Genomic DNA, 25,618 nt, shown 5'->3' on the forward strand with positions numbered 1-25,618 from the left:
ATATGTCCGTAAAAATAAGCGGGCATTTCAGGCCGCAAATGTCGGCATCTCTGCCAGCGCCGCCCGCCACGCTTCTCCCGATCTCTCGGCTGCAAATCGAAATGGACGCACGGTAGAAGTATATATTGTCTCAAAAGAGCAAGAAAGGAAATTCGACCAATGTTCTCCCGTCGTTTTCTAAACATAGAATTATAATGAATTTTCACTGGCGCTCGGACAATTTGAACTGTTTTGTAATCTCTCTCCCTCTCTCTCTCTCTCTCTCTCTCTCTCTCTCTCTCTCTATATATATATATATATATATATATATATATATATATAATGTCGGGCTGATCACCCGTCACCCCAATACTGGTCTAAGACCTCCACGCTATGACAGGTGACGAAGGAACAGTGTGGGAGGGAGACCAGCAGTCGGTAGGTAAGCCAAGGCCCGCCAAGGTGCTGTAGAGCTGTAGGGTTATGTTATATATATATATATATATATTATATACAATTTTGGGTCTGGCCCCTTCCTCAAAGAAATCCTGGATACGCGCCTGGTCTACGTCAATGACAGAAATGCAAGCAATATTTTTATTTCTTTTTAACCCAATTAAAGGAATATGTAAGAATTTAAAAGAAATTAGAAAGAGTGGAACTACTGTTGCTCTACCTTAAAAATTGTTGTTCTTCGATGAAGAAAAATAAGAAGCATTTCTTCCAGCACCTTAACACAGTCCCACGAGTATCTCTTGACAAACACTGTCAAATGTGATTGATTTCATGAATAAAATTGGCATTTGGCAGTGCGCAAACATTTTGCAAACGGTGTAATTATTTCGTGTTACCTTGCGCAACAGCAAATACATTTCATAAGACTGTTCTAGACACGAGACTTGCGTCAGTAAACAAGCATTTCGTCTGTTACAGTATCACAGGAAGAGAGAGAGCATCGTTCTGCAATGTTCAAGCCTCTAGATATTTTCCATTCCCATTCATAATATCTCATCACAATAATAAGTTAGAAGAAATAACTCGTGTTTTCACAACTACTGATATTCTAGTTTTTCATCATCACATCAAATTATTTCTCTAAGATAGCTGCTATTGATTGATTGATTTAGTGTTTTAAGTCCACTTTATGCACAGTAAGGCTAATCGGGATTGGACCTACAGTTTAAAGTGGGATCCGAACCACTATGTGACTCCACCAGGAATCGAACCCGAGACCTCTTGATTACAAGGCAACGTGGAAAGAATTTACAATACCGGAACCTTCTGTAATTTCTATGCTACGTCTTATACTCATGAAATAATTAGTCGCGATGATTTGTCTCAGGTCAACATGTTTGGGTGACGTGAAGAAATTGTTCATTATCGTGTAGAAGTTGTAAAATAAGCTTTTCAGTTCTCGCAATGACTCTCCGTATACAAGTATGGGAGCCATATTTGTTGATATGAACAACTGACGTTCGCAATTAGTTACGCTGTCTACAGCGTTGCCACACTGTTGATTTCATACTTGGAGAGAATGACGAAGAAGACGACAGTGACAGTGACAATCACGATGTAGAAGAACATGTGGAATGTGGACTGATTTGATTACAGGTACGTTTGGCAACAGTGCATCGATCGTAAAATTGCAGGATACGAAAATGGCGTCTTCGATTATGAACGTTTGCCGTTAAAGTGCTACGAAAATAAGATTTTTTATCGCTTCGTTTTCATAATTAGAGCAAAACCTTTCACGGATAGCCCCACTGACCATTCTCGGTAAGGTTAGAGTAGTGTGTTTGGTGCTATTATAAACTCGAGAAATGATGACCCCCCTCAGGCAGATTTGGCTACACTTAAAACAGGCTCAACATGCCCATATGAGCTTTTTGCTCAAGTGTGGTACTCCGTCTAATCCAAGATTTCTGTAAAAATGCCCTCGGGAAGTTCCTGTGAAATGATGAGCCCCTTCAGATTGATTTGTCCACACTTGCAAAAGGCACTTCTGTCAGATTGTTGTCCATAATCCTGTCAAAAATATGCCCCTCTTGATATTTTTTTTGGCTACACTTAAAACTAAGCCACCCACCCACCCACCCACCCACCCACACACACACACACACACACACCCACACACCCACACACACACACACACACACACACACATATTTACTTCCGGTCCACTTCCGGTTTAAGTTCAATTGGGCACCAGGCTCAACTTGCATATCTAGTATTAAGATAATGTAATTCTTCTAGAATTGCTCTGTGACTCTCTCATTTCTTACATCATAAACATATGATTTTTCACCTATGAGAATAACACTACATATAGTGTCATCAGGGAGTGTATTGTGGAATTCACAGATAATTTTAATGTTTGTCCTGTCATTAACCACAACTTGTTTCCTTTTTGAAGTGTTGATGACAAACATGGGTCTTTGTGCTTTGAATTCATCTGGTGTGTAATACATGTCAGTATTGCCAGTAGTGACCCTTTTGTATGCTGTAAATGCTTCATATAATTTAAGGAAATCATCCTTGGACATGTCTAAATTATAATTTTCTCCAGGAAATACCTCATTTCTGCCATTTTTAAGATATATGTTCTTGATGTTGCAGTTATCAAATCTACTTGAATTTTTTTCCTGATTATTGTGTCTTCCAGTCTGAAACAGTACCACTACAAAATCCGGCATGTCATATTGTATACTGGAGAATGAATTTGTAGCATCAAACTCAAAATAAGTACCAGCGGCAGGCTTCTGTACACATTGATATGTATAAAATTGTAAAGGAATCTGTGGATTTTTTATTATATCTGCTTTGTATTTAAGAGCATAACTGGCTTCATATTCAACAACCGGGATTCTTAGCTCCGTAGTCTGAATAATGCACTTGCCCTCATCAGGTAGGGTATTGGGCAGAGCTGTGGAGTTTAATGTGCTGTACCTCATCAAAGCATTATTATCATTGGCAGCTCTTCTTAATGTGATTCTTAAACCACTCTTCCACATAATGTCTTTGTAATCTGAGAAGAATCCTGGCAACAGGCGCATAGGGAACAGCACTGTGTGGCTCTTAGATATAATTTTATCACCAGCCTCAAATCCACCTATTTTGTAGTAGGAAGCCTCGGTTTTGGACAATTTTAGTGTGGCCAAAGCTGTGGAGGTAATGCCGGGATAATCCACTCTGTTTATAACAACACCATGATTTCTGATCTCAATTTCAGAGAACAGATGTGGCTCAAAATTGTCCACCAATCTTATATTTGAATTTGCCGGATAATCTGTTCCATCGAGCTTTACAACATCAAATTTGATGTATAGATCTGCTCTGTGGGGGTGTATAAAGCCATCCCCTACATCAAGATCAACCTCAATCTCTGTGTTGGGTTGATTTAAATTTGCAAATGTCCTCCTGTTTGGGGGGAATGATTGTAGCTCATAACTCTCAATATTTTCCATTTTTTTGTATGTATTTTTATTTAAATATTAATCTCTATGATTGCAGTTGTTGTGGCTCCAGCAAAATCAACTAATTCTTCTTTTTCATTAGTGACCATCAATTCAATGTTATCTATTCTATTATGGCACACAGGAAAATATAATGTTGGGGATGGAGTGTAGATGATGGGCTCCATAAATTCAGAATTAGGTTTAAATGTTGCAATGATGCCAGTTTGTTTGTGAGTGCCTATGCCATTTGATTTGGTGATCATACCCTCAGCCACATTACAGTGAATATTCAGAGTCTCTATGGCTAAGAATTTAGGTATATTAATAGCAGTGTGTTTGATGGCTGGTTCAAGTTTTGTGTTGTTCTCAAAGCCTAACAGCTCTCCTATAGTACCCAGATCCACTGTTTCTGTAGCAGATACAATCTCTACTCTGTGAGTGACAGAATTTTGAGTTAAAACTATACCTCTGGGTAATTGAGCATTTAGAGTGGACAGATTATACTGCCCTGGAGTGATGACCTATTAGGGATCAAGTACATGCCATAAAATGCTCTGAGAGCTATTGTTTTGGGATATCTATATCATCATGTAATTTGAGTTTCAATATTGAATTTTGGCTGGTGAGATGGAATACCCCCATGATGTTTTAAATACCACAGGGCCTTTTGAAAATTTTCAATTGATGGTTTATTTATTTGAGACATATATCTAAGAACAGATAAACACAAATGTCCACAATTAACATCTTTGAAATTTTGAACACGGGCATTATTGTAATAAAGATTAGCTGATTTTAGATATTGTACACCTCCAAATGAATCAAACACAAATGCCTCATTTTTTAAATATTTAAGATAACAGATCCAGTGAGTGCCCTGATTTTTGTACTTACCAAATTAACAATGCCACACTCTTTGTTGAGTGGTTGTTCTGGCAAAGAATCAGACATGTACACACCTCTAAAATTTTTGATGCCCAGTGGCTTGATTAAAGCTTCAATATCTTGGTTTGTAAGCGGCTCTTGTTTTTTTTAAACTTATTCATGGCTCTCTTATCACCTTTGCCTTGTTTCTCCATGGCCAGGTTATGTCGCTTCATTTCATCTAATTCTGCTTTATTTTTTTTGGCATCTATTACTGTTTTTGCTATGGCAGCTGATCCCCCAGCCAAGCTCCCAACAGCCCCAAGTGCTGCTAAGATGGCCGGGATAGTAAATATAAATCCACCCACATGTGATTTTTTTCTAGATTGTTGTATTTTTTTTAATTGGGGTACTAAGCAACAATTTCATACCATGGCCTTTGCAAGACAAGAGCTTTTTTTCTTGCGCTGCTTTTTGGTTAAAAGGCTATCAATAGTTTTAAGAGATTTAAGACCTGCATAAGGTATTTGATACATAACACCCTTGGCCTTCATTCTAGGTTTATTATATATATATTCACAACCCCCACCCCAGTTTTTGTTTGGTGTTCATAGCTATGGTGGTCCCCAATCCTGCTATTCTCTCACTCAAAGAAGCATCTTTGCTTACAAATCTACCAAATGCAGCCTCTTCTAATTTCTTGTCTGCAACATGTCTCTTGTCAAGATCAGAATGTGTGTTGTATGCTATGTCATGGTCTCTGCAAGCAGCATCTAGGGGATTAACACCAGGATCACCTCTGTTTAATCTATGCTCCAATTTTGTGCCTGGACCACAATACTGATAGCCTGGAATATGTAGTTCAAATGGCAGCTTGTTTATAATATCATTAACCAACCCCCGACCCTCAGAGACATTCCAAAATTTAGGTGGTAGAGTATTAATAATTTTTATAAGATATCCAATCCCCTTAGTGTCATTCACTATAAAATTAGACAATTTTGTGCTTATCATGTCCATAATTCCAACCTTTTCATTGTAAAAATTGTGGTTGCCAGCATTTTCCTCCCCAGCTATCACCAATAACCTATCTACAAGTTTCCTGACATCATCAACCCACACAAATTCTTTAGGCAGGGTGTTGTATTGTTTGATTCCACTGCCTGTCTTAATTTGTGACCATATGGGCTTGATTAAATTGTTGTATTTTGCTCCACTGCTAGACTTGACTCTTTTTTGTGTGGGATCATTGTTCTGGTATAGAGCATCTGATTTTATTAATATTTCTTTGTAATGCTCATAATCTTGATCTGTATAGCTGCCAGGTCTCTTCCTAGTCATCAGTTCCCACAACCCAGGTGTGCCGGGATATTTAACAAAACCACCTCTTTCTCCAAGATGAGATTCTGATTATACAATTAGATCATCTCCCATAAATGTTACTCTGAAATTGCCAATTCTATGTATGATGCTACCATCACGCTCTGTGTCAGCATATAAGCCAAAGACCTTATCTTTGTTGTCTTTAGGTGTGCTTAAATATTTTTGAGCAAGAAGACCCAATTCAATAGGATCCAGAGTAGCTTCAATTCTTCGAGGAGCAACAGGACTAGGTGTATGAATACTAGAAATTGGGGTGATTGGATAATCTAATATGTTCCTTGCAGCTACAGGTACAGCTACTGGTTCCAGCACCTACTGCAAAACTTAGAAAAATTATTGTAGCTCAAGTCCTCACCTACATATTCATCATGTATGTGTTTGAGGTTGGTATGATCTTGATGAAACACACATATAAAATTGCTGTTGTCTCGGATCAGCTGCTTCGGAATTTTAGAAAAAGTCTGTGCCAGGTAGAAACAATCAATGTTTTTGTGTCGCCCCTGTGTAAAGAAATTTCTAAGCTTGTTTTGATTATCCAGTATAATGTCATCAAACACAACAACAGAATTATCGAGACATTCATGGAGTGGCTTAACATCTGATTCAAAAGTGGCAATATCCAATCCATCATATAGCTTCATCAGCTGCTGATATTTTAATTGTTCCAAGCTCTTAGAGAAGACATACAAGTGCCTATTTTTCCAGTCTAACCAGTTGGGTGCCAATAAAAAATTATCAATCATTAGTGTAGTTTTACCACAAGCTGATGGCCAAACAATAAGACATCTAATATTTTCAGGCAGCAACTTGCCATTTCTCTTAATCTGCTGTTCAGGTTCTGGCAGCCTCTTTATAACATCCCAGGTGCTCATATTATCACTTTGTCTGCATCGATCCAGCTGTGTTCTGGAAGTCCTAGCCATTTGACAAATAACTTGTTGCCTTTCTGCGGATGATTTTTTCTATGAGATATGTGTCAGGCTGTTTAGTTTTGTTGAGTTCTTCTTCATAGAACCGGCCTTTGAGAATTTCTCCTCGGTGGTCTTTTATTATATATGTGTTAAGGGTCCCAGGTTTAACTTGAACCACTGTAAATAATTCAGTGCTCCAGTTTCTTGTAAAGCCTCTTTTGAATAAGTGCTTATATTTGCTGATTCTTACTTGATCACCCACCTTGTATTTGGCCTTTCTTGTTGTTGGCTGGTATCTAGGATAATAAACAGTCCTGATCAATTTTTGCTCATCAGATGAAGTTACTTCAGAGGGTTTCATGTTGATTGTGGAATGGACAGAGTTGTTATATTTATGTAGAAGTTCTGGAAGAATATTAATCCATTTATAATTACCTTGAAGTGTAAGTTGTTTATACATAAGATTTTTTAGGGTTTTGTTGCATCTCTCTACAATTGAGGCCTTGAGATCACTGTAACTCGAATAATGTTGTATTGACTGGCTTTTAATAAATTGTTGGAACACAGAATTATAAAATTCTTTGCCATTATCTGTTTGCAAATAGCGCGGTGATCTTCCACTCTGATTGATGATTGTCCTGAAGGCTTCTGTAATACATTTTCCAGTCTTGGATTTGAGTGGCACAGCCCAGGCAAATTTTGAAAATGTGTCTATTTCAGTAAGTAGATACTTGTAGCCCTTGTTGATTTTGTATAAGTTTTTCAGCTGTCCACTTGCCATCTCAATCAAGTCGCTCTGCCATAAATCATCTATGCCTTTTTGTGACTACTGGCAGTCTCTTATAATTATGTCTGGCTTGTCTGTGTAATTCATCAACAATAATTTGTCTAGACATAATATGAAAACAAGAATATTGCAACTATGGGGTGTTCAGCAGCTGATACTACAGGATTTTCTAAATATAATTTGTCTCCTATTTGTATATAAAATTCCAGAGAGCCATCATCTTCAGCATAAGATGTTTCTAATGTATTGAGATCTGTAAAATCCTCTAACTCTACACTGGTGATTTTTGGTTTGTTGTTTGCATTTGTTATTGATAAGGTGGGGTAGTGGTGTGCCTGTGGTTGAAGCCAATATTTGATCTTGATTGGTATCAGTGTGCCCCCAACAAAAAACTGGTAATAAAATTGTGCAGGGGACAGCATATATATTTTGCCACACTTGTAAATGGTGAATCATATTCTTTGTTGGGGATGCTGTACAATTCAAGAATTATTGTATGTTTAGGATTCTCGATTATGCCTGTTATTTCTTTTTCTGCTGTAAGCAATCTGCTTGTTACAGATTCAAGGTGCTCATTAATAGTCCTATCAACATCATCATGGCCTGGCTTGATTTTTATGTCCACAACAAGTTTCTTGTATTGTTGCTCAATTTCTTGTAGCTGGGTGGCAAAAACAGATAGAGCATTTGCTTGATTGGATTCCATGGTCCCTAGCTGTTGCTTGATATTAGCTACAATTTGCTGTAAATTTTCAACAACTGCCAATTTTGAATTTTGAGCAGTAAGATCATGGACCTGTCTTCTGATATCCTCAAACAGGGCATGCAGTTCATTAATATGTTGATTAGTTGGTAGAGTGGCCACTGTCTGAGTAAGTTGTTTGATCTCTGTCTGGATATTCTTGATATCGTCTGATTTCATTATGCGATTCACTGCTCTCTTAATATTTTTAAGTTCCTGTGATGTAGGCAGATTTGATACAGTATTCTGCAAAGATTCAAGTGCCAATTTTACATTGTTTAATTCAGAAGCATCAGCCACATTTTGCATAGCATCTTGGAGCAGGGCTATATCAGCCTGAGTGGGTGTTGATTGTTGTAAAATTTCAAGCTTTGTTTGGATATCATCGATCAAGTGATGAAAATGAGATAGCTCAGATTCAGTGTTGAGGTTTTCAAGCTTTGTGATCTGTTGCTGGACACTGACAAGGGTGTCTACAATACCAGGCAAGCGGGATTCTAGAGATTCTTGTACATTTGTCAAATCACTTTGCACTGCTGCTATTGTACCCTCAAGATGGGTTATGGTACTTTGAATTTTTCCAAAATCTTCATATGTTTCAAGTTGCAGCTTAATGTTGGCAACACTCCGAGTTATTGCACTCAAAGCATCAGAAGATGGCAAGTTGTTCATAAAATTTTCAAGTGTCTCAATTTTTTCTTTAACCTCGGCTATGGCATTGTTCAAGGGGTCCAGATTAGATATCTGGAGTGATTGAATCTGTTTCTTTAGAGTGGAAATCACTAGATCAAAATCTTCTTGTGATTTTATGCTTTTGACAATTGTTTGGAGCTGTGTCTGGACATTATTTATCTGCTCTTCAAATTGCTGTTTCAATTGCTCAGAGTTGGTGGCCTGGGTCTTAAATTTGGCTTGAAGAACTGCTACAGCCTCTTCTAAACTTTGAAAATTATCTAATGTGGCCAAATCAGTATATTTCTGAAGCAGCAATTTGAGTTCAGAATCAATTTTAAGAAGAGGGTCCATGCATTGTGATTGCAAATTTGTAATTTCTAGTTGAAGACTGGCATTCAGTGTGGTTTGTAAAGTTTGTAAATCACTTCTTAATTTCTTGACTCTGACATCAAGCATCAAAATCTCATCACTGTGATCTTCATGCCTTGTATGGCCAAAAATATCATTAGGCATTTTGTTTTAGTGGTTATTTATTATTGAATATCTAATTCTTAATTCTATTAAAAAAGGTATAAGCTTGTCATATGATCCCGGGACCTCAATATATAAGCAGTCACCAGCAGAAACAGTATATACAGTGCCAGAAACCATGTTTGAGTGCTTAATTCTATAAATATTTCTCCCTATTGAAATCTTGACATTACCCTCAGGGGTTGTAATAAATTGCAATTGACCACCTACAGGTAATTGGTAATGATTTAAATTATTGTTAAATATGTACAATGTTTTACCTGTTTCATCATCAACATCTGTAAGTATGCTGCTCAGATGAATAATTAACAAAGCACTTAGTTTAGATATTATATCAGAAGAGGGTTGTGGTGTTGGCAGGTCCATAATAGCCTGTTCTTTGAACCCAAAAAGTTCATAGGCATGTTTATTTATTTCAAATCATGCTCTGTAATTGGGCATTTATTGCCACTTTTCAAATCACTATGACCCCATGGTAGAGTATGTATGCCACATGATAAAATGCATCTCTTATCATCATGTGGGTCCAGAGCCACTTTTCTTACAATATTTGTAGTCAACAAGTGATCCACACTCTGAATTCTATTTTCTGATGTTCTGATTGTGCTACATGATTTGAGGCAATTTTTGTAATCTTCAAATTCAAGCTCTTTGTCAACAGTTACTGTGCCAATGCCCTTGGCTTTTTTTGCAACAGCGCCACTACATGTTTCAAAACTGTACATCTTGGCCCTTAACCCAGCAATGCCACAATAACATCACCAAGTGTCTCATCTTTTAACTTGCCTGGCACCTTTTTGTTGTGGGGTTTAATTTTTGAATGTTCAGTGGTACCAAAATATTTAAACAATTCAATTGATAAACATCTTCTGTTTGAATATCAAGAACAAAACTATCTGTGTCCATGTACATCAGTTTTACACGATCCTTATAAAAAGGCTTCAACACATTTTAAAACAATTTTAACATGTGTAATTTGGCCAATTCCAATATCACAGCCCCTACATAAATAGGCTTATCAAACTTAATCTTTGTTTTTTTCATGTTGAAAAGTGCCATATTTTCATCATAAATTCTTCTGTAATTGAAGTTGGGCTTTGCAATCAATTTTTTGCTCCGGCTGGGGTCAGTAATTATTTTAACATCAATATGTTTTCTGACATTTTCTATTGTTTTGCCATACACAGAATTGACCATCAATTTAAACAAGGTCTTATCAAATTGGCTCATTGCGGATGTTCGAAGCTCTGTGTTTGTATCAATATATGGTTTCAACCATCTTGAGTGCCTGAACCTCAAAACTTTTCCAACTTTGGTCACTTAGACACCATGATGCATCAGGAACTGGAGGTTCTTGTATTATATGACATAATCCTGTTTCGGCTCTAGAGTCATCATCAATTTCTTCTGTTTAGAGCCAGGTGAGCACTCAACCTCAGGAATTGGGGGCAGATCAAAAAATATGTTGTGTAAATCATCAGGAATTGTCAGATCAACCTCTAAGAACAGGCCATAGTTACTGTCATCAAAGTCCTGAAGATCTTCAATATTGAAATTTTCAACCCACTCAAGCCCTGCATATGGCAATTTATCCATCATAGCATAACCATAGAGGCTGTTGGCATCTACATACAGTATATAATTTGATGGCAGTGCTGGATCATAATCAGGAATATATTTGTTATTTGCTCTGGCATATCTCTGAGAACATTGCACCATGCCTCCTCTTATACATTGTTCCATAAACAGATACATATCTTGATCCTGGATCAGATCCAATTGCATTTTAGTGTTTAAAAACATTGCAGACCATGCTAGGCCCGGAGCACTGTAAAAATACATTGGATCCAGCTTATAATTTTCCATGGAAGATTTTCTGAATGCCTGCAGTATATCAGCTAAGAGGGTCACATCAAGTTTTAAATAAGCCTTGTGATAATCACCAAATGTCTGGCATTTTAAATTGTTCCACATCAACTGGGCATGGTGATAATCTTCATCAGTGATTCCAGATCCTCTGATTTTGCTGTAAAACTCTTGTTGTGGTGGCAGAGAACACTCATCAAATTTAGAAAGATCTGAAACATAATCATATGGATATACACCCTTCCGCCTAATTAATTTCAGGTCCTGATTTGGAAACAAAGCACATGTGATTTTGAATTGATCATCAGATAATTGAGTGGCCAGTGTAGCCAGGCTAGCAGACAGAATTCTGTATGAATCAAGAAATCTTAAGTGAATAGGAACACCATTAACTTTAATTATTTTGCTAATGGCAATATATTTCTCATTATTTTCAGCTAAAATATTTAAATTCTGCTTGTCAAACCCCTCGTACCTGATCAAATTATGAAAATCATAATTGGATGCAGCATGGCAAAATATGGGGACAAATTTTGGTCTCTGGATCTTAATATTACAGCTATTACACAGGGCCATTAAGAATTTACCATCTGTATGAGAATGGTGTTTCCCCTTGATATTTGCATCTGAAAATTCAGAATCACATACCGGGCATTTTTCTGCATTGTTGAAATCTTCAATCTGTTCCTCTGTTAAAGGCAAGATGGGTTTTGATTTTAATAACACATTAGATGCTATGCAACGGCACTCATTTTCTATTCTATCTGCAAGTTTTTTGATGGCATCTGCTCCCATGTATATATCTTCTTTACTAACAACCCCATCCTGTACAACCACATAATAAAAACTAGAAGGTTCATGTAACTGGTATGATGTAATTGAAGGTTCTTCAGGATCTGGACTACAGAATGCAAGAGGTTTGAGATTTGATTCAAAATCACAGACTATATATGCTGGGTGTTCCAACAAGGCTTCAAATTTTTTGAATTTGGCATTTTCACTTGGATTAGGCATCACAATATGAACAGGTTTATGGTTGCCACAGTATTTCAGATGCTCAATTAACTTGTTTTTAGCAATTTCTGTATTCACTTCCCGAACCCCATTCACCATGTTTCTACCATCAAATACAGTTAAACATCTTCTACACAACTTGAATGTTCTATTAAACTTGTCTAGTTGTGTTCTGACTAAAGCTTCAAGATTATGTATCAGAGTATGATGGTGTGTATCATCCCCTTCAATTAAGAGCAGATCAATCGGAACAGCAGAATCATCATCAAATGTACTGATTCTGAGAGGTGCTATCAAGCAATTGCCACGGCCAGTAGAACAAATAAATACATTAATAGATAATTGTTTACCATTAATATCCCTAGCCTTTTTTTCAAATTTATCAATATTCTGAACAGACATTGGATATTCTAAACCCTCCATTGCTTCATCAAAATCATTTTCATGCTGTTTATAATAACTTATTCTCTGAGGATTCCTTAAAACTGGATACAAAGCAGCTAAAATACACCACAAAAAGCATTTCTGGTCGGTATTTTCTATGTTAACCACGGCTCTTTTGTTTTTAATATTGGCAGGTTATGGCAGATATGTAGATCCTTGTAATGGGCTGAATTCAGAAATATTAACATAGAGCTTGTGCGAAGATCCGCATAGGCTCCATCCAGACTCTTTTCCAGCAAATTCAGAGTGTTTAATATTCAATTGATCTATCAAACTGCTTATTATTTTGTCTGAATTTGCATTTGAATATACCGGTACAGTTTCTGTTATGTGGGGCTGTGTAAATTTTGTGCCATTTGGCTTCTTATATTGTGTAAACAATTTGAGGGACAGCTTATAAGAGCCATTTTGTGCATTTAGAATTGCCTGTACATCTGGATTTATACTGTTCAAAAAATTCTTAATGTCACATTTTGGCTCTGATACAAAACGGTTATCCCTTAATTGGCCGTTAAAACTGCTATGGATAGGTGGTGCATAGCGTGGCTGCTTTGCCGGTCCAGCATTAACAGGTGTTTCATGATTCCTTTTCAGACCAGATGTAGATGGTTGAGGGGGCAATGTTGATGACTGTGCAGAGCAAGTACCTTTATGTTTATAAGTGAAGTATTCCATGCTATATTTTCTATGGCATTTAGGGCATATTTTTGTGGGAATTCTGCATTTGTCTGGATTACAGTTCCTTTGATGCCTGGCCTAATTGGGGCTGGTTATATTCTTATTGCATTGATTACAATATTTTTGATTTGGCATTTTTGTTGTTGTTTATTATATAAGATTTCCTGGGGTTCAAATCAAAATTTTATGCTTAATAAAAAATATCAGTTGGGTTCAGCAGTGTGTTTTGTATATTTAGTGTGTATGTGTGTTAATATTTTTGGCTTTGGTATTTATATAAAATTTCTTGGGGTTCAAATCAAAACTCTATACTTAATAAACCTATGACAGGTTGTACAGGATAGCCTACATGCACAAAAATAGAATAAGTATAGATCCACTGAAGCACTGACCTTTCTGAATTGCATGTCTGCACAGGCATGTCGTGATGTGCATGGAAAGGCATTGACCTAATACCATGTGTCATGTATTGATCTTGTATAACAAACTAGGGCAAATATAAACCTTTTGTTCAATATATTAGAAAATTCTATATATTGAATCAAACAAACCTATAATTCAATTTATACAAATCTGCGATATTTAAAAAAAAATAAGAGGAGCAATGCAACAACACATCTGTACTCGTCAGCCACTCTCACAATACTAACTGAAGTGTAATGCAAAAGCTCTTGCATCATAATTTGTTGCACAATGCAAAATCTCTTGCATCATAATTTGTTGCACAATGCAAAAGCTCTTGCATCATAATTTGTTGCATAATACAAAAGCTCTTGCATCATAATTTGATGCATAACATGATGCAAGAGCTTAGTTTTAAGTGTAGCCAAAAAAAATATCAAGAGGGGCATATTTTTGACAGGATTATGGACAACAATCTGACAGAAGTGCCTTTTGCAAGTGTGGACAAATCAATCTGAGGGGGCTCATCATTTCACAGGAACTTCCCGAGGGCATTTTTACAGAAATCTTGGATTAGACGGAGTACCACACTTGAGCAAAAAGCTCATATGGGCATGTTGAGCCTGTTTTAAGTGTAGCCAAATCTGCCTGAGGGGGGTCATCATTTCTCGAGTTTATAATAGCACCAAACACACTACTGGTTAGGTTAGGTTAGGTTAGGCAAACATAGTTAAAATTTGGGGTCGTAACACCATGCACGGGTAGACCCACACACCATTGACGGATAGCCCCACGAACCATTCACGGTGGTTAGATTAGGTTAGGTTAGGCAAGGCAAGCATAATTAAAATCAGGAATGTCCCAGATACCATGTAAGTTAACTGCAAGTTAAATCGAATGTCGATTTAACATGCAGTTAACTTACATGCTATCTGGGGTATATATATATATTTTTTAAGTATTGGAAACACAAAATTTTCCGGTAAATAATGAGCAATCGTGCCGATCGCGGACCACCCAATTTAGCTTATTTTGCAATTTCTACACATGAGCCCCAAATTTTAACTTCAAATTCGTGATTAGGAGGCCTCAATTAGTGAGTATGCGAAATATTACAAAAATCGGGGATTGGTCCGGTATTGTAAATTCTGCGCCATCGGGGAGGCTGATAGCTGCTATACTATAAGAAAGCAAGTTAAAATTAGAGTAAAAGTCTAACTACATGTTTACCCAACGACATTTACAATATTGGAAGGACAGAATTCTTAATAATTGATGCTTCAACGAAAGGTATAAGCGTGGTGTAGTGGCTAGTATTTTCGATTGGGCTGCTAGCAGTCCTAGGATCGATCCTCCTTACGAAGTTTTCTCTTTTTTTTCGATTCTATTTTATTAAACAACGGCATGGTGGCATTATATGTAATAGCAGTATTGTAGTAGTGTATTGGTTCTTGAAAAATTGATTGCGGTCTCAGGTTCGATCCTCCATACTAGAAAACATATTTCCCCTTCTATTAAGGTAACATTATTTGTAATACCAGTGTAAAGTGGCTACATTGTTCTGCATCTGGAATGTATATATAAAAAACAAATAAATGAATTGACACACGGTCAAAGGGATATTTTCATGTATAAGATCATGAATTATGATGCTCTAACGATAATTCTGTATTCCTTTAAAGACATTGACAAATATTAATGAAATAACTATTTATATTTGTGGCAATTCAGGATATACTAATTTTACCCCTTTTCCCACTCGAGATCAATGCAAGGATACCTCCGCAAATATCGAATGAAAAGTTTTCAACATGTGCAATTCTCCATTAAATGTTTTCTCCGATTCGTTCTACCTTCGTTTTCTTTGTTAGAAACAAGTATTCTTTGCACATTACATGTAGGAGGAGAGTTGCGTCTACATTTCACGTTCGTCAGCAACATTTACCTGCTTTCAGTAGTGACAGCTTGTAGGGTAATGGTTACCGTTAAGGATTGTCAAGCTGATGGTCGTAGGTTCAAACCCCTCCGGTGGCAGAAATTTTTTTTAAGTTTTAGACATATCCCATTGTGTTCATTGTCCACGCTATGTGAAACGGAATGAATCAGCTTGGAATTAACGAATGGGGGGAGGGGAAATATTAAATTACAACATCTTCATTTCAACGAAGCGAGAATTGGAGAAACATTGGATAAATGTTAAAATTACATTCATGTTTTTAGTGGTATAATCGCATGTAAAATCAATGATCTTACGTGAAAGATTTCATCTTGCTCTGAACTCGGCCAAAAGGCATATGGCACCGATCTAATACATTCTCCAATACATTTCAAAATGTTATTGAATCTTTCATGTCGACAATTTGACCAATGAATCAATTCTTGACGCTGAGACGATATTTTCTGCAACTACCTCTTCTCTTCAGTCCCTTCTGTTCTTCTCTTCTCCTTCTCCTTCTTCTCTCCCCTCCTTCTGCTCTGCTTTTATCTCATATCGCCTCCCCTACTTTTCTCGCATCTTATCTCCATCCCACTCATCTTCACTCCTCGTATCTCCTCTCCTGTCTTGGATTTCCGACTCCACTGCACTTTTCTCCTCTTCTTTTCGTTCTTCTCTTTTTATCTCCTTTACTCTACTCTCCACTCCCCTCTTCTCGTCTCCTCTTCTCTCATCTCGTTTTCCTTCTCTTTTCTCTTCTTTGCTCCATTTTCCTCATTCCTCCTCGATTTTCCTTTCTTCTCACTACTTCTCCTCTCCTCGTGTATCCTCTCTTTCTTCTCTACTCTACTTTTCCTCCTTTCGCTTTCTCTTTCTCCTCTCCTTTGTCGTCTTTCGTTTCCTCTAACCTCTTATCCCTTCCTTAGGCTCATCAGCGATGAAATACAAGAAAACCTAGTTTCTTTCTTTTAGAAAGAAATTCGTCATTTGTGATATAATAGTGATATTTCTAATAATTTTATACAATAATAGTTGTTTGTATTTCTTTTGCGTACTTTATAAATATCTATTGTGCATGTGGCAACCCTGAGATTGAGCCTAACTCTACACGCAACCCACCAACGCCTTATGTAAATTGGGTTGCCTAGTTTAAAATGTCGTTGTCCTTAAACTTTTGAGAGACACTGTACAAGGAAACGTGAAGAATATGGCTCACCAACATGGCAGTCACGTGCTCTGTGGCGTCACGTAAAACTCACCTACAGCACCCCTTGCATAAGTGGACAACTTCACCTGGCTAACATGATTGATTGATTGATTGATTTAGGTTATTTTACTTTGCGTTTTGTGCCTCATGGCTAATTTGCGAAGATGGGGATGAGTGATGAAATGATGAAATTTATGAATGGACATTCACAAACAACCAAGCCCGAGCGGGATTCAAAACGTGATGTGCTAACCACTCGGTCACAGGGTCTGGCACCCGGCTAACAGATCGAGTGCAGATTGTGAGAAGAAAGTTGCTTTCCGAATGTAATCTGTGCCGAATAGTTTGACCCATACCGTTATTTAAGCGATCAAATGAATAACGAACAAGTCGTTGAATTGAACGCTTAAAAAGAAATGACGTCAGAGACCACGTAATTTTTCTCATTGGATCCAAGGTTAGGCCCAAGAACTTCTAATTAGGAACGGTTCTAAAATGCGCCATCCAAACCAGACTGTCGACCAATCAGAGCACATGATATTGAAATCGAATCGATTATCGGAAATAGGCATCGAGGTGCAGAATGCTATTTACTTATATTCTGTTGTGAAGAAAGCATCAAAGCAACTTGGGAAGTGTAAACACTAAACGTGTGTTAGTGACTTGCGAGAAAGGAAAGGAGCAGCGTTGGAGCATTCTGTAATTATTTAATCAAAAACAATAATGCACATTTCTACAGCAGTGAGTAATGTGATAATGAAATATATATATACAAGACGACAACCAACCGTAAAAAATAATATTTTGTGTTTATCTTAAATTAAAGTTTAGATAAACACAATAAAAAAACAACTATGCTCTGTCGCAGCTAACTGTGAAGCAGGGCCGAGCATAACGGCAGAGGGAGAGGAGGGAAATCTAGTGGTGAAAGCTCACCGTTCCTAACCAAACGGTCCTGACCGTAAATGTACGGAAATTTCATGGCATGTACGGACGTGCGGTCCAGACTTTAGTCCGTATGCTAAATGCACGCCATGTCAAAATTTGCACTTGCTGTTTTATTCGTAATATTTCCCTAAGAAATTTTTAAACCAAGCGTACGTGTAACGTGTAACGGTATTATAGTTTTCAAAACGTTGCAACGCTGCAAAGCGAAGCAGGAAAGCGGGTAACTCCAGTCGCCCATTACGCAATCCCGTTTCTCTCAGTGTTCATTGGTGGAGCCGTTTCGCGTCGCTACTTGCCCAGAGACTTGTTCTAGTTCGCCTGGTCTACAGTTAGCTTGTATGGAATTTTTCTGCATAATTTTTGTAATATAATTTTCTTGTGTTGACATGGTTTTTCTGGTCTATCAGATTACATTTAGACTATTTGAACATCAACATCATACTTCCTTCGAGTTGTGACCTACTTCTTCCTTTGGAAATATAATTATTTTCTTTATCACGAATGGGAGAGGAAAGAAAAGTTTACAGGAGGTATGCCTCATCGTAAGAGACCAGTGGCGAAGCGTGACATTTTTACGTAGTCATCGCAAGGCTTACCAAACGTCAGGGTCAATCTTTCAACCGGAGAGTGGGCATTATTTCTCCACTGTAAGAGCCAAGGTCATGCGTTATGTTATGCGATTCATATTCTAATATATCATTTCAAGAAAATTCTGAGTTTCATTACCATATAGAATTTCAGGTTGCTAACATGTTTTACTATAATATTACGAACGTAAACATGGGGGCTGAAAAAAATGGTCTCTTTCAAGAGCGGGTGGTCGACTCACCTTGGATTAATAGAATTCTGCAATGAGCTGAGCCGCTTGACACCATTACACTCAACAGAAAACGTAGCGGGACGGTTGGGTACGGGAGGTAGAACTGCTTCTCATTAAGATGCGCTAAAACTTAGAGAATCTCTTGCGTACTTCTAGCTGTCACTTGATTAATTTCGCACAAATACCTACGCTAACATTCTGACTTTTTTCTTTAATTCTTCTCTAAAATATTTAAAATGCAATATTTTATTATTTTGCTTTGTCATCTCCGCATCTCCCGATGATCTGTGTAAAATACCTGTAGGAAGGCCAATGCAATCAGCTCATTGAAGAAGGGACATTCATCCACTGTATTCCTAAGCACAGCCGGCTTCCATATAATTTTATTCATAAAATATTAAAACACGGAAATAGGGTGGAACAGTTTTATAAAGCTCCACTCTGAGAAATGCCATAAAATAGCCTCACTGCAAACTTGTAGAGGTTGAAGGTGAGAAAAATTGTTTAATTGGAATGCGATTTATCTGAAGACATAATTCGTTATCATTTTGTGTTATTATAGTAAGATTGTTTCTGATTGTCTTATTACATAATCTTGTGCATTTGTTTTCCTCCTAAACGTGAGTTTAATTCTGGCTTATAACTACGTATGTATGTATTTTGGTTTCAATTCCGCGTTACTGAAAGCGTCTACTATTTACAAATACGGAAACTTTTTTTCCCGCAGAGAATCGATCTTGTAACCCCATAATTATAAAGGTGGCAGCGTTAACCCCTACAGCATCGGAGGAACATGACTTGCTTACATGCGATTCAACAATTTTCCATTTCATTGGAAAATTCGTTAGTAGATGTTTTGGTGTTCCATCCCCACCCCCTCCCCAATGCAGGTAAAATTAGGACTCTTGGTAAAATTTAATCGGGAATGTTGTAACGTAAGCTGTGATGACAGAAATGGGGTGGACGCCCAGCTGTAAGCAAGTCCTCGCCGAAATAGACAAGAAAAAAAAATAATGAAATGAACTTATGAGTTTTAAAGTAACTGACAACCCCTGCCAAAAAGAATACTTCTCTCGAAAAAAACTCTTGAATTTTCTACCAGAATTATACACGAATCCCTTGTACCAATATTTATTCAGACCAAATGTAAATCAGCTGCCGATATAGAAGTAAATTTACATTTATTTTCGTCTACCCTTGTTCAAGAAGGTCTTTGACATATTCTGTGAACCTTATGGGTTCCCAGTAAAAATGTTCTAAATAGTAGCTATACATTTTATTTTAGCCACAGTTTGGGTTATGCACATTTATGTACATATGTGTGTGGTGTGTTCCACATTGCATTCTCTATTTTATTTGTTCAATATGTCATGTTTAATAATCAGTAGTGCTAATACTGGGGTGGACAAGAAAAAATACTTTCTTTTGGGTGACAAAGCTTAACATTAACAGGTCATACAGCGTGAAAAAAATGGGGTCCAACTTCCCCCCACGCCCTCTTAATCGCCGCCACTGTTAATAATTTATTTTAGTATCATAACTATATATGGGTTACTTCGGCTAGGGGGGGAGGGTGGTAAATTTCCGTCTTTATTAAAATTTAGAAGTTAAGGACACTTTTGTTATCCCTTTGGGACCTGAGCAGCAAAATAATAAAGATAAATATTTGTGATTTCGCAAATGCACTGGTTGTTTAGCTACTAATCCTGGATGCATTTTTATCGGATGGAAAACTTTCGATTTTGCCCCTCCTCCCTCCAAGTTAGGCCCACTAATGGATTGTGCCTCCTCCCCCCAAGTTAAGCCCAATGCATAACTGTACTGTTTCTATAAGTATCCAGAAATAGCTAGATATCTTGGCGCCCTAAGCAGGATATGATTTCCCCCTTCCTCCCCCCCCCCCAGCACTACCAAACACCAACATTTTATGTGCGTCCTTTGATATGTTGACCTGCCATAACTTGCTATATTTACATCCAAGGTCGCCCCCAGGATTTTTCTCAGTGGGAGCAGCAATGCTCAAAGTGGGGGAATCGTGAGCTGTTGCTTGCTTTCTTCTCAGTTGAAAAATAAATTCTTCTAAAGCAATTATCTCCAGTCGATACATACAAAATTCCCCACCCAAACAGGTAAAAGCTCCCCCCCACCAAGCTAGGGTGTCCACTTCAAGAACTGAAGGCAGAGTAAGATTCTCTGTCAAAATTTATGAAATTTAATTAAAAATACCGTATCATTGTTGTCAAGTTCAGACTTGGTTCACTATTTAAATAGAAACTGGATTCGCCTTTCTCCCTTTCCATAAACATCTTTCAGTTGGTTGATGAACAGTTCTTTGTCTTTTTGCAGTTTTTCACGATGCACTTATCAGAGATCAGAGCCTTCCCAATGGTTTAATGGTAACGTCGGGGCTTGTAATGAAGGCATTCCGGATTCGATACCCAATCTAGTGCCGATTAGCCTATCTCTGCAAAAGTGGATTTTATAATAAAGCTCAAATATTAGAAACCACTTATTCTGCTGTATTTATTGACACACCTCCGTCCACGGTTTCACTCTACAATTTCACTATTCAAATTACATGAAGTGTTCCCGGATATGAACTGTGCCCAACTGCCTCCCTCTGCATGCTACCTTGTTATCCTCCTACACATTTTGAAATGAGAAAGCAAATGAAGACTGATTACAAATAATGTAGGTTCTATTTCAAGATTAATATTTACATTTCTTACTTAAAAAAAGGTTCACCATATTTGAATCGTTTATATAAGAAATCTCCTATCGGCCACTTCTGACGAAAACGATACTTGTACAGTTTCATGTAGTTAGGTACAGTGGAGCAGGAATGCTTTTCTTCTGTGTGGTACAAAATTCTAGATCCACGCACATGGATATAGGATATATATTATGTATGTATAGGGGAGCTTCGGAGAAATACCATTTTAGAACAGCACGCATGGGTTTCCTGTTTCATAATATAAAATTCGCATCAAAAGTTTTTGTTTAGAAGTCTATATACGTTATATATTTATTTAGAAATTTTATAGTCATTTTAAAGATAGGTTTTTAAAACTTGTTGTAAATGTTTGTTCTCATTCTCGACTCAAAACTGGGGTGTAAGGGGTGACCTTCTACATAATTGTCAACTTACGTCCATGTAGTAATGTGTGCAGTATAATTATGTGTGTTGTCCTGTGTTTTGTCCTTATGTGTGCTGAGTGCCTCTTTACAGCCTTAGTTTTTAACGTAAGTCAGATATTCTAATATTTTAGTTACGACACTACATTACAGTTATGTTATTTTAGTTCTGATAATTGGCTGGTCACCGTATAGAGTAACGGGTGCAAAATAGCCTAAGTGCTGACGCACCGAAAACTATATATTCAAAATCAAATTCAAATTCGACTCAAAAGTTTGTCAAACTTTATTTTAGGCCCAGTTTATGTTCAGATAGGTAATTAGGACAGGATCTAATTTGAAAGTGGAATTGGAACCACTGTGCATGCACCTCTTTCCGGGATCGATTTAAAGAGCGCTTCAGGGGTGAAGAGGCTCTATATCTCGTGTTAAGTCATGATATGTATAGTATATAAGCAATGTATACATTATGTGTCACAACGCATAGAGGTGATTAAATCAGACAATTTTTCTTAATTACGTTTCTCTGCTTGATGCCTCATTTCGATGCTCAGAACTCTCGAAATGAAGAATTTTATCCTCAATATATGAAACCAAGCAGCACAGGGTGATTGATTAACTGCAATTACTATAAACAATATATGTGACATCTAGCAATAATCAGGCAGATGTCTGTGTTATATGTCTGATTCTAATAATATCAGGAGAAATATTTAAAAATATTATAGACCCTATAAATAATGAAACCCAAAGAATAAATCGAGATGACTACAGTTCTATCCAATTAGTCAAGTGTTATTTTTAATGATGTTGGATATGACCCAAAATCATCCACCCGCACCTGAATTACATTTTCAATACGATTATGAATAACTCGCTTAGTTATATAAATTCGAGACAAAATCGAGATGAATCCGAATTTGTTACTGGCACCATATTTCTTTTCTACATAATATCTACAGATAGGTTTAATTCTATTTTTCGGAACATCCCAGACAAAGTTACGGATAAAAAAAATTGAGCTATCTCAAAAAAACTCTAGAAGTTGACATACTTCGATGGGAATATTTCAGTCCGTTGTTTCATTTTATAGCCTTTCATTATTCCAAGTTAGCTGTATAGGATCATAGAAATATCTAGAAATTATTTATTTGTTAAAATTACATGATATTTCAGTGCCTTATTTATGCGCAAGATACGGAAAAGTATAAATTCTGCTTATGATGGCGGAATATGGAAAGCTTCAATTTCTTTCTTTCGGAAGAAGTTAAAATCTACAATTGCATCAAAGACATAAAAAAAGAAGAACATTTTGATCAAGAAGGACTTGAAAAGTGAACTTTTATTATTAAATAGTAAGTTATTTCTTATGGTTTAATGAAAGTAAGAAAACAAATTTTCAAGGGGTCATTACCATCCTTGTTGTCTGCGATGCGTCAATCGCATTTGATTTTGTCCATTATTGGTAGGTGCAGAAAATCAGAAAAGCCTAACGATTTTCTGGCAAAGGAAATTGCATTAAAATTCCCCGACATTTCAAGTTAATTGTGTAGAAGAATGTCGAAATGACCATATCTCTAAATTGTCAGAATGAAGCAGCGGTATACGTATACGTATTTAGTTGTACAGACCTTGAATACTTAGGCGACTAGATAACCCTACATGTATTTATCAGTATGTACAAAAATTTCAAATTTCAAACTTTACCGTGTAGTTTCAATAAAATGTAATATTTTATAGATTCCTGAACATTCCATTTGAAAAATCGAAAATTAAGCTCAGCGCTATTCTTCTGAAACATATTTTATATCTTATCTTCTAATCCATTACTGTTTTGGAATTGTGTATCCCCTGCATAGAAAAACTGAAGATTAATTTCCTAAAAGCAAACTTTATCATAATCAATCATTTTACAATCGTTTTATAATCATTTTGGTGTTCTGAGAAAAGTTTTTCAGAGATCAAGTGAACTAACTGGTAACTTACCCCAGTGTATAATAGAATATATTTATAGTCGTTTTAATAGTTCTCAAAAGGAAGACAATATTTTTTAAAAAAACGTTTTAGTTACAAAAAAATAGTTTCTTTGAACAGTAGAATCTTGCTCCTGTGAAATTACATGACGGGTGTACAGCTTGGATCAGGGGTTTAGGGGGTACTATACCCTCCTTAAAAAAAATAGGGGGTAGATTGTACCCCTGTACTCCCCCTCTTCCTACGACACTGGTTAAGTACGCGGTTACATGATCGATTTCTGGATCAAATTATGTGTCTTGGCAAGTCTATATGAAACTGTGCAAGTATGGTTTTCACCAGAAATGGCCGATAAGGGGTTTCTGAATTAAATGATTGATTTGAAATTTTTTGTTGTGTCTCAGTGTCTGACCAACACTTTTAGAAACGTTATATTACTACTACTTTGGGAAAAAAACAGTGTGTTGCCAGAATATACCTCTAGTAACTAACTGTACATCTGTCCATCAGATGTTCTGACTTTGTTGGGTTTTCATTTCGTTTTAAAACGCTATCAATGGCACCCTAGGCTTCTTCCCCCTTCCCTTCCCCTCGCTATGAGAGGTGGCAGAGCAGCCTGAGGTTGAACCTCGCTCTCCAGCAAATAAAGTAGTTTTCTATCCTATCCTCTTCTAATAATAGTTAACCTTTGGACTGGTTTTCCCCTTGCACAACTCCTCCATGTCGTTCTGCTTCGAGGAGAAAGGGAGGTATTGACGTCACCACGGGAGCAGTTTTCCTTCCGCGGCGAGGTGAAATAACAGTCCGACAGCTCATTAGTTGTCTCGTCCAGTGGTTAGCATGTTCTTCCTGGCCGTCATCAGCTGCGCCCTGCTCTTCGCCTCGGTGGAACCGCGTGAGTACCAAAAGGGTTTTTGTTTCTGTAATCTCTCTTAGAAAAGTCTATCAGATTGATTGACAGAAGTTGTTTTTTTAAGTCCACTCTTGCACACTAAGGCTAATCGGGACTGGACCTACAGTTTAAAGTCTAATCGGAACCACTATGTGCCTCCACCGGGTATCGAAACCGGTACCCCTTGATTAAAAGACGACGACGATACCACTATGCCATCGGAGAGGCCAAAAGTATATCAGATTTTGAATCCACCCAAAGAGAAGGAACGTTCGGGGTGGGGAGAAAGCAGTTAGTTTGATACATTTAAAGCAAAAATCTCTGGACCTAGAAACCTCAAAGTTCAGAAGTGTGTCCTTATGATATTAGCAATCACTACAAGAATTGATGTTCCTCTAACTTCTAAGGGGCAAAAGGTTTTTCTTGTTTTCAAATAACATAAAATTCAACATTTACATATTTTTCTACAATATATCTAATAATTTTACACCTTAAATGCACCATTAGATGGAGAAATGAAAGTACATTAAGGACAGGGGTGCTCACAGGTGGGTTTGTGGACGCCCGTTGCATCCACCCAATTGGGGGGGGGGATATCTATGATGGAAATTTGAAGTGAACAATATAGCATTGGACACAAGTAACCATTGCTGCTCTATAAATAGTAATTGTAGACTTCCGAGGGAATTGTAAAGGGTAATACGTATTATCGGGAGGGGAAGGGGGTGGAAGGAAATATCCAACTCTTACATATTGACACGTGGATTCTGGGGTGGATTGAGAATTAAACGTTGGAGGGGGGTGGACAATATTCAACTGTCGAATATCAGTGTTAAGTCATAGATTATAGAGGGTGATTGAGCGTTAATTGGAGGGTGTTTCCAAGTATTGTATATTACTATTGTCTAGACTGTTTCAAATAATCTGCTGACTGAGAATTATTTGTTTTGTAGGAGGCAATATCCACTCTTCAAT

This window comes from Lepisma saccharinum, chromosome 22, assembly GCF_977018435.1.
Source record: "Lepisma saccharinum chromosome 22, izLepSacc3.1, whole genome shotgun sequence".
In the NCBI taxonomy this organism is placed as follows: Eukaryota; Metazoa; Arthropoda; class Insecta; order Zygentoma; family Lepismatidae; genus Lepisma; species Lepisma saccharinum.